The sequence below is a fragment of the Pteropus medius genome, unplaced genomic scaffold (genome assembly GCF_902729225.1).
Source record: "Pteropus medius unplaced genomic scaffold, Ma_sr-lr_union100, whole genome shotgun sequence".
In the NCBI taxonomy this organism is placed as follows: Eukaryota; Metazoa; Chordata; class Mammalia; order Chiroptera; family Pteropodidae; genus Pteropus; species Pteropus medius.
In genome coordinates, this window is record NW_024349801.1 from 10,533,714 (window position 1) to 10,545,365 (window position 11,652).

Genomic DNA, 11,652 nt, shown 5'->3' on the forward strand with positions numbered 1-11,652 from the left:
TTTGGTGGTAATGGTTTTGGATCCCTTTTGGTACAAGTAAATAAGTTTTAAGCAGTTTTTAGAATGGAGTTAGCTGGAATCATTTTGCAGAAAAAGGCTGATTTGATGGGGACTTTCTGGTTCCTTACCTATCATTGTTGCTACTCAAATAATTAGATGGGGAGAAAGAGAGGAGGCATAGAGTGAGGGGCCAGAGCATGTGCAGAATCAGTCAGTACTTTGTAATGACTGAAACGGACAAGGGGTGCAAAAAGGCAAAAGCTGATGCCTACGAATTGACCAAAGGAAAGGGAAGATGAGGGAGGAGGAGGCTTCCTAAGGGAGCAGATGTGCTGGCATTTATTGAGCTCCTTCTGGGTTTTAGGCCCCATATATACTGTGGCAAGGTACCATGAAATGAGAGCTTGGATGGAAACTGGACAAAGAACAAAAGTAGGTTCCCTCCTTCTTAACACATCTGGCACAGTGACACCAGATGGCAGGAGCCAGGACCGTGGGACCCTGGGCAAGTTATCCCATCCCTCTGAACCTCAGCCTCCTCTGTCGTCACCTCTGCGCCTCCACCCTGCCTCGTGCAGCACAAGTACCCAGGAAGCCATCCTTACAATACTAACAGCTTCCATCTTTGGGCACCACCAATTGGCCAGGAACATTACATGGACGATCACATTTCATCTTGCCAACAAAATATCGTCTGTTCTTATCCCTGTGTTACAGGGGAGGAAGCAAAGGAACATAAGTCACTTGCCCAGAGTTACACAGCTAGGAAGGTGCGGTGTAGAGAACCAAATCCAGGCCATCGAGCTCCAGAACCACAACACTGGCATGTCTAGAGCTCAGCCTAGCATGTCAGACAGACTGTGCTCAGTCCTCCGTGTATGTTTTCTCATTTAATCCCTGCATGGCCCTAAGAATTAGAGATTACTACAGTTTTACAAGTTGAAAAAAAAAAAAACCTGATCTTAGAGACAGAAGGGCAGTAATTGCCAAGGTCACAGAGTCAGGGAGTGAAGGTGACAAGCCCAGGGCCACGCCTGCCCTCCGGGTGAAGGTAAATATTCAGGACACAAGTCTGAAGCGAATAACTCTGTGTACAACTGCTCACTGGGGACCTGGCCTTAACCCTCTGATGACTGTAGGACTTTATTACTTTCTAAATTCCCTTTGCTCATCTCACTTGTCCCTCCCTCCCATTTTCCCCTTCCTGTGCCCTTTCTCCTCATCCAGGCTCCCAGCCCCCACTCCACAGCCATCTCTGCTGTGAGATGTTTGTGGAATGTTCACCATTCAAAAGCGGTATCCTGGTTTGAAGTTTGTAACTCTTGGGAAGATAGGGGCCATATAAATAATCAAATCCCAAATGTTGTTGAAATGATTGTTTTGATCCACCTAAGTTTATACAAATGCATTTTCTATGGTCTGATAGCCCCCACTTGTACCAGTGGCTACATCCAACTTCGAATAAAATTCAGAGGAAATGCCGGGGCTCCGATCCCTTGTCACTGATCCCTTGTGAACTGAAACCACCTGACACTGCCACATAGTCTAACTACTCAGCCCCAGCTTCTGAGAACATCCTTAGTCTCTAGGTCAATCCTAAACATTAAGGGGATGAAGAAAACTCTGGATTTACATTTAAAAAACAAGAAGAAAATCACATGAGAGCTTATGTGGCCTGCGCTGAAGGCAGCTACGGTCATGGCAAGGGTTGCCAAGAAGTGGAGTGGCATTAAGATAAACGATCCACTTGGCATTTTATAAGGTGCCTGGCATGGTATAAAGGTCCCTGGAGGAAGCAGGACGGGGCAGCATCGTTGACCACGTGAGGCAGCTCTGCGTTTATTCCTGGAGCTCTGCAGACTGACTTTCTAAGTTCAAATCCAGCCCCGCCACATAACCATTCCATGCTTTCTCATCTGAAAAATGCACATACTAAGGGAATCTGCCTCACAGGGTTGTTGTGAGGACCAGATGCTTTAAATCCACATGAAGCACTGAGCGCAGTGCCTGGCCTGTAGCAAACGTTTCATAAATGTCAGTAATTAGCATCACCACTGTATTGCATAGCTTGTGCTACATATATATCTCTCCATGTAATATAGGCCCACGCCTTGTGAGATGAACGTCAACCCCCACTTTGCAGAGGGCTATGATGTCCGAGGCTCGACTTGTAGTTGAGTTTCTGCATTGTAAGTGACCTTCCCTTTCTGCACATCTCCCATAAGGTATGAGCCCCATATCGATGCCCATGAGGGAGGGGCAGGGCTGTGAAGGACATAAGAGAACAGGAGGGGCCCACATCCAGGTGGGCTCACTAAGGACCAGAAGAGCATCCCTAAAACAGGAGGGTGATCCAGCAACTGCCCCAAGGCCACAGAGGCAAGGGTGGAGAGCCAGAGGCCACCTACATGTGTGGGCTTTAACCAGGGCTCACAGGACTCCCAAGAAGGACAATGCAGAATGAGGATCTGAGTGGATCTCACAGGCCTGAGGTGATTCCAGGGGAACCAGGGTCTAACTGGCACTGTCACTATCTGTATTCACATATCCCCTCCCCTGTTAAACTGTAACAGGATTGGGACTATCTCCCAAGAGCCCTTAATGGCACCTTTGCACCCATGACAAAAAAAAAAAAAAAGGTAGGGGGCAGTAGGAATTAGGTCCCCTCAGGGTGCAAATCATAAATGGGTACACTGTCCATAAAGAATTTAAGAACAGTACTAAAATTGACCGGAGTCCAAATGCATTTTATCATCACCATACTTGGCTCTTCCAAACAGTGCCCATGAAGACATATTTCTTGCTCCTTGCACCCCGTTGATACCCCACGGGTCTGCACACTGCACTCGCTCAACGAATACTCTCTGAAGGACTGAATCTGATAAAAGCGGGCCAGGGAAGGGCAGAAATCCTGTTGATTTCTGGGTAGAAAACATGTAAACCGACTGACGTCTAAATATACAAAATACATCTTTCAAGAAAAAACCATGCCCTCTTTTCTTATGTAAAATAACACGTCCGCACGCAAGACCGCAACAGCACAGACGTTGCAACAGGCTGACTGGAAAGATGACACTTAGAAATCCTGTGGCTACAAAAGTCACTCCAGGGTCCTAGGATTTATTTCCCTTTCTCAGGAGCCCTGGACAGATATGAATACCCCTCATCAGCTGATCAATCGCTCGCACTTACAGACTGGAGCCCAGCACCCCGCTGCTGCTCTCTGAGCAAGACTGAGAGAGCAGACACCTGAGCGAGGGTCCGAGAGGAACTGGCTTAGGAAGAGGGAGCTGAAAATATTAAGAAATCGACGTGGGCATTTAAAAGCAAAGCCCTTTCCATGCCACGGAAGATGTTTCACTATTCATCTTGTTCCCGGACTCTGCTTCACCAACTTGATGGAAGATGGTTTAACTGACATAAAAACCAGCTATACATGAATAGCAGTGATTGATGGAGCCATTCCAAACATCAGCCAAAAACGGCACTAAAAAGATGCCTCGGGCTTCCTGTTAACTGTTTTATAAAGGGACTGATACATTTTCCTCCTCTTGTTTAAAGAATAAATTAGCAGAATAAGTACTTTCAAAGACAGAATATTGTTATACTGAGATTTTAAAAAGAAGTGGAAGGCCTCTGGATTGTTCATATATACCCGAGGGCTGTTAGGATGGTGAAAACTGCGTTACATAAGGCTTTTTCCACATTCTGCTCTTTGGTTTCAGGGTACATGATTTAACTGGGTTTTATTTAATTCTATGTAATAACAAACTGTGCTGTAAAGCAGTCTCACTGACAAACACAATGTCTCAGTGGCAACAGAAAGAAAAGCCAGTCTTCAAGGAGAGTCTTAAAAAGAATGCACAGATGCTTCAAATGAACCGTGATAAAGAAGGGGAGTGAGGGAGATCATCCGCAAAAAAAAATTAGGGAAGGCAGATTTGCTATGACTTGTGCTAAAGTGTAGACTTGCAGTTCAGGAAAAATGACCCATTTGCAACACAGTGCCTCATTCTTCAGAGTGTTTCTTAATAAGCAATGGAAAAGAGCAGAGGTTTCAAAAGTGTTAGCATTCGGAATTTTCGTTCTCCTTTCTGGAGTGTAGAGGGCTTTTTCCCAGCCTTTCTTCCTTATTTTGAAGAAGGTTAATTATGACCTGGGAGCGTCTTCAGCATCACGGCACTGAGACTCAGCCATTGTCGAAGAAGGACATTGTCCGTGCTGCACTAGTTTCGGAAGTATCCAAATTTGGATCTCCTTCTCAGAAGTCTCGTAACTGAGTCCCCAGCCTGGCATTCTATGGAGTGACGAATACTCACTCCGCCCCCACGTGTCTCTGAAGACATACACATTAACGAAGCATAAAATCCACTTGACCTTTACAATAAAACGAGCTGGTTATTTAACCCCTCTACAATAAGTTCTTATGTGAGCATTGCAGATCCAAAGGCCCACTTACTTCCACCCTCTCCATGGCTCTTCAGCCAAGCCTTAGGTACTCTCAATTACCTGGTGGATTTCTGGCCTAAGCTAATATGTATCTGGAGTTCTCAAGTATTTGTACCTTGACCTAGAAATTCGACTTGTGGTAATTTCAATCCCATAGAAATCATCTCAAATGGGGAGTGCTTTGGAACCAAAGATGTTTGTGGCTGTTTAGCAACAACATAAAATTCCGGTTAGAAGAATGATGAACTAGAAATCATGGTCCATCTGGTCGGTTTACCATCACACAACCATTCAAAGCATTGCATATAGAACTGGGAGAAGCAAAATCTTAAGTAATAAAAAGAACCACTGTCTTTATAGCATGATTACCACTATGGTGAAAATTACCTCTGGAATTTTTGGATTGCACTGGCAGAATTAATTTAGGATCAATTTGTGAGGGAAGCTATCACAACTCTATGTGCTACAATTACAACAAAAAAAAATAAAACAAAACAACCTGTGCATTTGAAAGTACTACAAGGAAATGTGCCAAAATGCTACGAGTGAATACATTGGGTGATTTTTTTTTTTCTCCCTTTGTTCAACTTTTGTAAAGTTTCCACTTTTTTAATGAGCATGTTACTTTATGTGGGAAATTGCTAATTTTAAAAAGAAATGAAACTCCAAGAGACAAAAAAAAAAAAATGCTTCTTTTAACTCCCGTGAGAATTTATTACGTAAGGCCTGTATGTTTTGGCCCCACCTATGTCACGCACGCTAATCTGTGACTCCAAGGAGAGGCGCCCCCTTTGCTCTGAATGCCCAAATCCTGAAAGAGGCACGGACAGGCCCCCTGACTAACGAATGGGTTTCTTCCAGGATTTCACTGCTGAAGTTGATTATCGCACTTAATCCTTTCCAGAGATAGTCACTCAAAAAGACCTGGAACAGTGAATTTACCAGCTGGCAGAGCTGACGTGGCTAAGAAAGGGAACAGGAAAATCTGGGGACAGTCCAGTGTGGCAAGGAGACCGTGGTCTTTGATGTAAGGCAGGGCCGGAGGTGGAACCCCGGCCCTGATACTTTGCAGCTGTGTGAACCTAGACATGTCGCCAAGCCTCCCAGAGTCTCGATATCCTCATCTTCAACAGGAGTAATAATAGAGTGTCAGGAGGTTTAAATGAGGTAATACATGAAATATGCCACAAATGGCAATTCGTCACCATCTATGATCCCTGATAATAATAGCTGGCCACTTTAACACTAAGCTAAGAATTTTACATGCGCTTTCTCCTACAATCTTCCTAATATTATTTACTCCCCAAGGGAAGATACTGTTACTATCTCCTCATCACCCATGAGGACGCTGAGGTTCCCAGACGTGAAGTTACTTGCACACCACTGCACAGACGGAAACGGGGAAGGCAGAGCAGAAGTCCCAAATACCTCGGACACCTTCCGCCACCTGCTGAGCCAAAGCGAGGAGCAATCCACACAGGGAAGCAAACTGCAGAGTGCAGACTGGGTCAAGAATGAGGGTCCCCAAAATTTCCAACATGATGGAATGGAGCATCTTGTGGTTCCACTAAAAGGAGGGACTTGCGGGTAGGGAGAGGTTTGGCTGGGGAGATGCTGGTGTCGGACTTGAATTTCACTTACTCCCCCTGAGGATATGTTTCTGCTTCCACTCTCTACTGCCCCCCAACTCTTACTTGAGAAGAATCAAGAATGAAGGGAGACTCAGGATGTCACCCTACCTGCCCCCACTTTTTTAATAAACCTCCTCAAACCCTGGTTCTGTGTCTCCCTCACTCAAGGATTTATGTCTCATTTTCAATGGAATGTTACAGTTGGTCAGACCACAAAGAAAAGTCCTCATTATAAACTAGGAAATGTGTGGAAAGAGAATTATTTACCCAAGGCAGCGCTCAATCAGTGTTGCCCGAATATTTATTTAGCCCACACACGCAGAAGTTGTGTTAATGTTTGCCAAAGAATGTCGCTTTATAAAGTAACTGGGTCAAAAAAGACAGCATATCATTTTACAAATAACTTTAAAATTGCTTAAGTTAAATGGCCGGGCTCTGTCAGGTTTGCCTTTTCAAAATGCTGCAGAAACAATATCCAGAATTATGTCTCATAAAATACAGGTATTACAAAGTGGCTGTTTAGACCATTAAAGAAAATGGAGAGTGAAATCTGAATTATTTCTACCCGAGGCAGAAGCAGACAGAGTTACCAAAATTATGTTAGGCCAATGTCACAATTCTTCACGTCTGTAGGGCAGCAAGGCTACTGGCTCCTGCCCCAAAATTCTATTAGAAGAGCTACATTTTTCAGTCAACAATGACAGGAATTCCATTTCTCAGTCCCAAATCTACTGAGTCTATGGGGACTTCACCCCAAATCTTTGCTTTTGGTTTATCAGTGGCATTTGTCTGCCTCAAAACGCCCCGTGAGGGATAAGGCTAGTAAGAGACACTGCAAGAGAAGACAGCTTGAGGCACTTTATTTAATGGATACAAAGGTAAGTGATGGCAACCTGAGTGCAAACCCTACCATGTCTTTTAGGAGCTGGACGAATCTGAGCAAAGATGTCAAACTGATCATGACCAGTAATAACAACAATAATAGCCATAATGATCAGGGCTAGGACAAGGGTGAGGCACATGGGCCCTGAAAATAATAGAGGAGGAAGAAAGAAGAGAAAAGGAAGACAGAGAAGAGGAAGGAAAAATAACAGTAAAAACAGCAACTGACATTTACCGAGCTGTTATCCTATGCTGGGAACTGTGCTACGTGCTTAGCACACAAGCTGCTCACCTAGTCTACAGAAACAGGCTGGTAAATATCGTTGGTATCTTCATCCTGAATGTTCGTAGGCCTCAATGTCTTCATCGGTCCGACGGAGACACCGCTGCCCCCCAAAGGATGGACTGGGGGGAATGTAGTGAGCAGGAGTGAGAGTCGTGGGTTATGAGGGTGTAGCAGTAAGCCAGGGAGGCTCACTAGGTTAAAAACATACCCATCGACATGGGAGTCACTAGGTCAACAGGTCCCCAAATCACAAGTTGCCAACTTGAGACAAAGGGTTACATGACCTGATGCTAATTCATTCTTAAAAGTCTCCCTAACCTTCAGCTCTTGGCCGCAAGTTCTGAGAAGAGTTACCACATGGGCCCACTTACTCAACTGTCTTCCCAGTGACACAGGGAGCTTCTTGAGGCTTAGAGATCCCTATACCTGCAATGCCCAGCCCAGCCGGGCCCTAGTAGATGCTCAGTAAATATGTAGTTATGAATAAATAAATGAAGACCATGAGATCTCTGCTCTGGGACGACAACTGTGAGAACACAGGCCGCTGAGGCTTCTGCAGAAAGCAGATCAAGAACAAAGACTACACAAACTTCCTTGAAGAAACTAGGTGTATAAGTTTCCTGTTGCTGTCATAACAAATCACCACAAATCAAGTGGCTTAAAACAGCAGAACTGTACTGTCTGACAGTTTAGGAAGCCAGAAGTCTGAAATCAAGATGTTGACAAGGTGGTTCCTTCAGGAGGCTCTGACGGGGAGCTTTGCCGCGCCTTGCTCCCACCTTTGTGTGGCTGCTGGTGATCCCCGGTGCCCCTTGGCTTGTGCATGTAGCACTTCAATTTCTACTTCCATCTTCGCAAGGCCTTCTCTGTGTTTCTCTGTGTCCTCTTCTCTTCTTATAATGACAATAGTCATTGGACTGAGAGCCCATCCTAAACCCAGAATGATTTCACCTTGAGATCCTTAACTCATTATATCTACAAAGACCATATTCCCATATAAGTCACATTCTGAGATCCTGAGTGGATATGAATTTTGAGGGACATCTTTCAACCCTCTACACTAGGACTGTGCAGCTCACCCACGCTGAGGGTTTACCCTTCCCTGTGTCTGACCACAAGGCTTAGGACCAGAGGGTAGTTTTGTGTTCATGGACTTTGTGAATGTGGGGAGGTAGGTGACTTGTCCCATTCCATAGTGAGTTTTGAGGAAAAAAGAGAAGGGAGCTCCAAAAAGCTAGAATAGCCAAATTTCTAATGCCTTGTGTGGAAAAGAAAGGGCAGAAGAATGCAGATTGGCCTCAGGGCCTGAGGAGCGAGGTCCGCAGGACCTCCCGACACTGTCACACTGGCCTCCCCTGCAGGAAAACGTTATGCCTTGGGCCAGTTCTCCAGAGTCTCAGCCTGAACAAGGTTCTTCTTTGGGAGCTGGGGCTGGGGGGGGGAGGAGGCGACAACAGGAGAGTGACCCTGTTTTCATTACCCTCCCCCAGGGAAATGGGAACCTCAACTTTTCCACTTACCCCAGTCTCCAAGGGGGTCACACGAGGGCTTAGACCAAGAGATATAGTACACTCTAAAGTCTCGCTGGCCAGGGCTGGAAGAAGCTGTGAGGAATCACAGGCCTGGGGGGCCATGGGGGAATGTGGCCAAACGAATCGTCATGTGCGTCAGAGGTCAGCACCAGACACACCGGGCACATGTGGTGGCTGTGAATCCACAGCGGGCCTGTGGCTGGGGTGGACCAGCCACCCCAGAATCCAGTGGGCAATGGGGAGTCCACATTACAGACAGACATGCAGATCTGTACATGTTGGGGGCAGGAGCACAAAAAACAGGGTGCCACTGCATCTGATGCACTTCAGAATTTTTCTTGTTAGAAAGGTAATTTGACACAGAGACTGCATATTATGAAATGCCCCCAGCGGAGTTTGGGGTAACGTCCTATAACAAACACATTTCTATTTCTGCAGTGAAAATATGATTATTCACATTAGAGAGGAAAAATAGAGACATGAAATCAGCTAAGGTCAGGTTTCGCCATCAAATGAGTTTGCTATAAACTTAAAAAAACATTATTTGTTTTTCAGAGCTTTTTAAGTTTTGACATAGTGAAAGAGGGACTGCAGATGGGTATTTACAAGCCTGAATCTATGCGCTTTCTTAACGAAGGCAGCACTATCCCCAGAAGGGAAGTGTGGAGTGAAGCTGGGTTTGACGCTCAGCAAGCCTTGGACCACCACCCTGCTCCAAACAGCTCTATCTTGCATCTATTTTGTAAACCAGCTTCCCCCAAAGGCTTAAGTTTGATGAAAAAATTTGGAAGCTACAAAATAGACTGAAAATTGCTACTCTATTTCAGGAATTGATTAATTTTTTTTTTTTTTTTTTGTAAAGAGCCAGACAGTAAATATAGGCTTCGTGGGCTGAGAAGCAAAACTGAGGATACTGTGGAGGTGCTTACATAACAAGAGAGACAGCATATTTTTTATTAATGAAATTTAAAACTTTATTTCTGGACACTAAAATAGGAATTCCATATAATTTTCATGTGTCATGAAATAATAATCTCTTGTTTTTTTTTTCCCAATCATTTGAACATGTAACAACTCTTCTAAGCTTGCGGCTGTACCCATGGGTGGGCAGTAGGTTGTGACCGCTGCTCTGGGCCATTCCTGGTCAAGCAGGGTCCAGTCCCAGAGGGACCCACTGGACCAAATGGAAGCCCTAGGCTGGATCAGAGTGATACAAACCTGGTAGCTCCTAAAACAAAACACTCCTCCTCCGACTTACAAGTCACTTTGTAGGAAACTGCTTTCTACTCAGTTTTTCAAAACCTAAAAACCAAATGTGGCATAAGCGATAAATTAGCAAAACTATTTTCCTTAAACACTCCCTTTCAGAAAATTGTTTTTATTAAAAAAATATGCAATGTTTTATTTAAAAAATATGCAACGTTTTTAGCCTACTAAATTGGAATCGTGGTACAGCACGCGGGCTATAAACTTCTTACTTGCATTACATGTTATCAGAAGGTATCATCATTAATCTGAATCATGTTAACAAAATGCCCAATGAACATCAATCAATCAGAATTCGAACCATCGTGGCAGCCTCTGAAGGCTTACCGTGAGCCCAATAAGCCAGGTGGGAGGACAGACAGTCCGTCCATGCCCGATTCTGGGACCCTCTTTGATGCCCACTGTGAATCTGAGTGTATGTTAATTATCAAGTCGAGGTATGCTTTTTGATAGATAGGTTTCAGGGTACACTAATGTCTTACCTTGCTTGGACTGAGAACACACAAGTAACAGATTACCAAATTACAGTATGCAGTCCACCCTCAAAAAGGATTGGAAATGATTACAGAAAAAGCACACGTGAGTAAACTACTTAAAGGCAAAACCCAGTGTTTAAAAAGGAAATGTTGAAGGTGTCCCCATCATGGAGTAGGAAAACCACAAAATGACCTTTAAAGCTCCGAACGTCTGCCAAAAAAGCAAGGCCAACTGACAAACTAAAAAATCAAAAGCTTCATAAAAAAAAATTTAAAAAAAAAACGTTTTCTCCAGGGATCTCAGATCCAGAACAAACTCCCACCATCCTTCGTATGTGTGCATAAGGAGGTCAGGGACAAAAATATATTTACTGAGATCTTACTCTGATTACTTCATTGAACATTTTCAATAACTATGCTAAGATGCTATGCTCATCCCTAGCCTACAGAAGAGAAATGTAAGGCATAGAATTTTAATTAACTTGCCCAAGTAACAAACTTAGCAAGAGTCAGGTCTGAGGTCCCGAGCCTGTGCTTTCATGCTAGAGTCTACTAAACAAGCCATGGCCGATGGACTGAACCTGGATCACAGCTTGTTTCTGTAAATAAAGTTACACTGGAACACAGCCATTCATTTATGTATTGTCTGTGGCTACTTTCATGCTCCGACAGTAGAGTGAATAGCTTCAACAGACTGTACAGAGCACAAAGCTGAAAATACTTACTCTCCAGACCTTTAGAGAAAAGGGCCATGCTCTGGCTTTTTGTGGGTACCTACCAGGTTACAGCCCTCTGCTGGGGGAAGAACCTCCACCCACAGGTTCTCAATGAGGCAGCATTCCTGACCAGTCTTAAGTATTGGTGGCTCTGGGACCTCCTCCCCCGGTGACCTTGACCACACTGTCTGGACAATGGGAGTACCCATGATGTAAGAGCAGCAAATCTATGAGGTAGCTAGGTTTGAGAGCTTTGACCCAAAAGCACAATGCTGACAACACTGAACCAATCGGATTCACTCCCTTTGAGAGTTTGAAGGAGGAAGCAGAGAGCAGGAAGCAGAAGCAAAAAGGCACAAGGAGTGGAATAGCGACTGCGAGATCCGCTGAACCACACTGACAGTCCAGACAGAG

At 44.6% G+C, this 11,652-nt stretch overlaps 1 protein-coding gene across 18 annotated transcripts in view; it reads right to left on the minus strand.

Annotated features, from left to right (window-relative positions):
• The window catches only part of WWOX (WW domain containing oxidoreductase), a 932,057-nt gene that overhangs the window by 813,661 nt on the left and 106,744 nt on the right, over positions 1-11,652 (minus strand). The window lies entirely within an intron of this gene.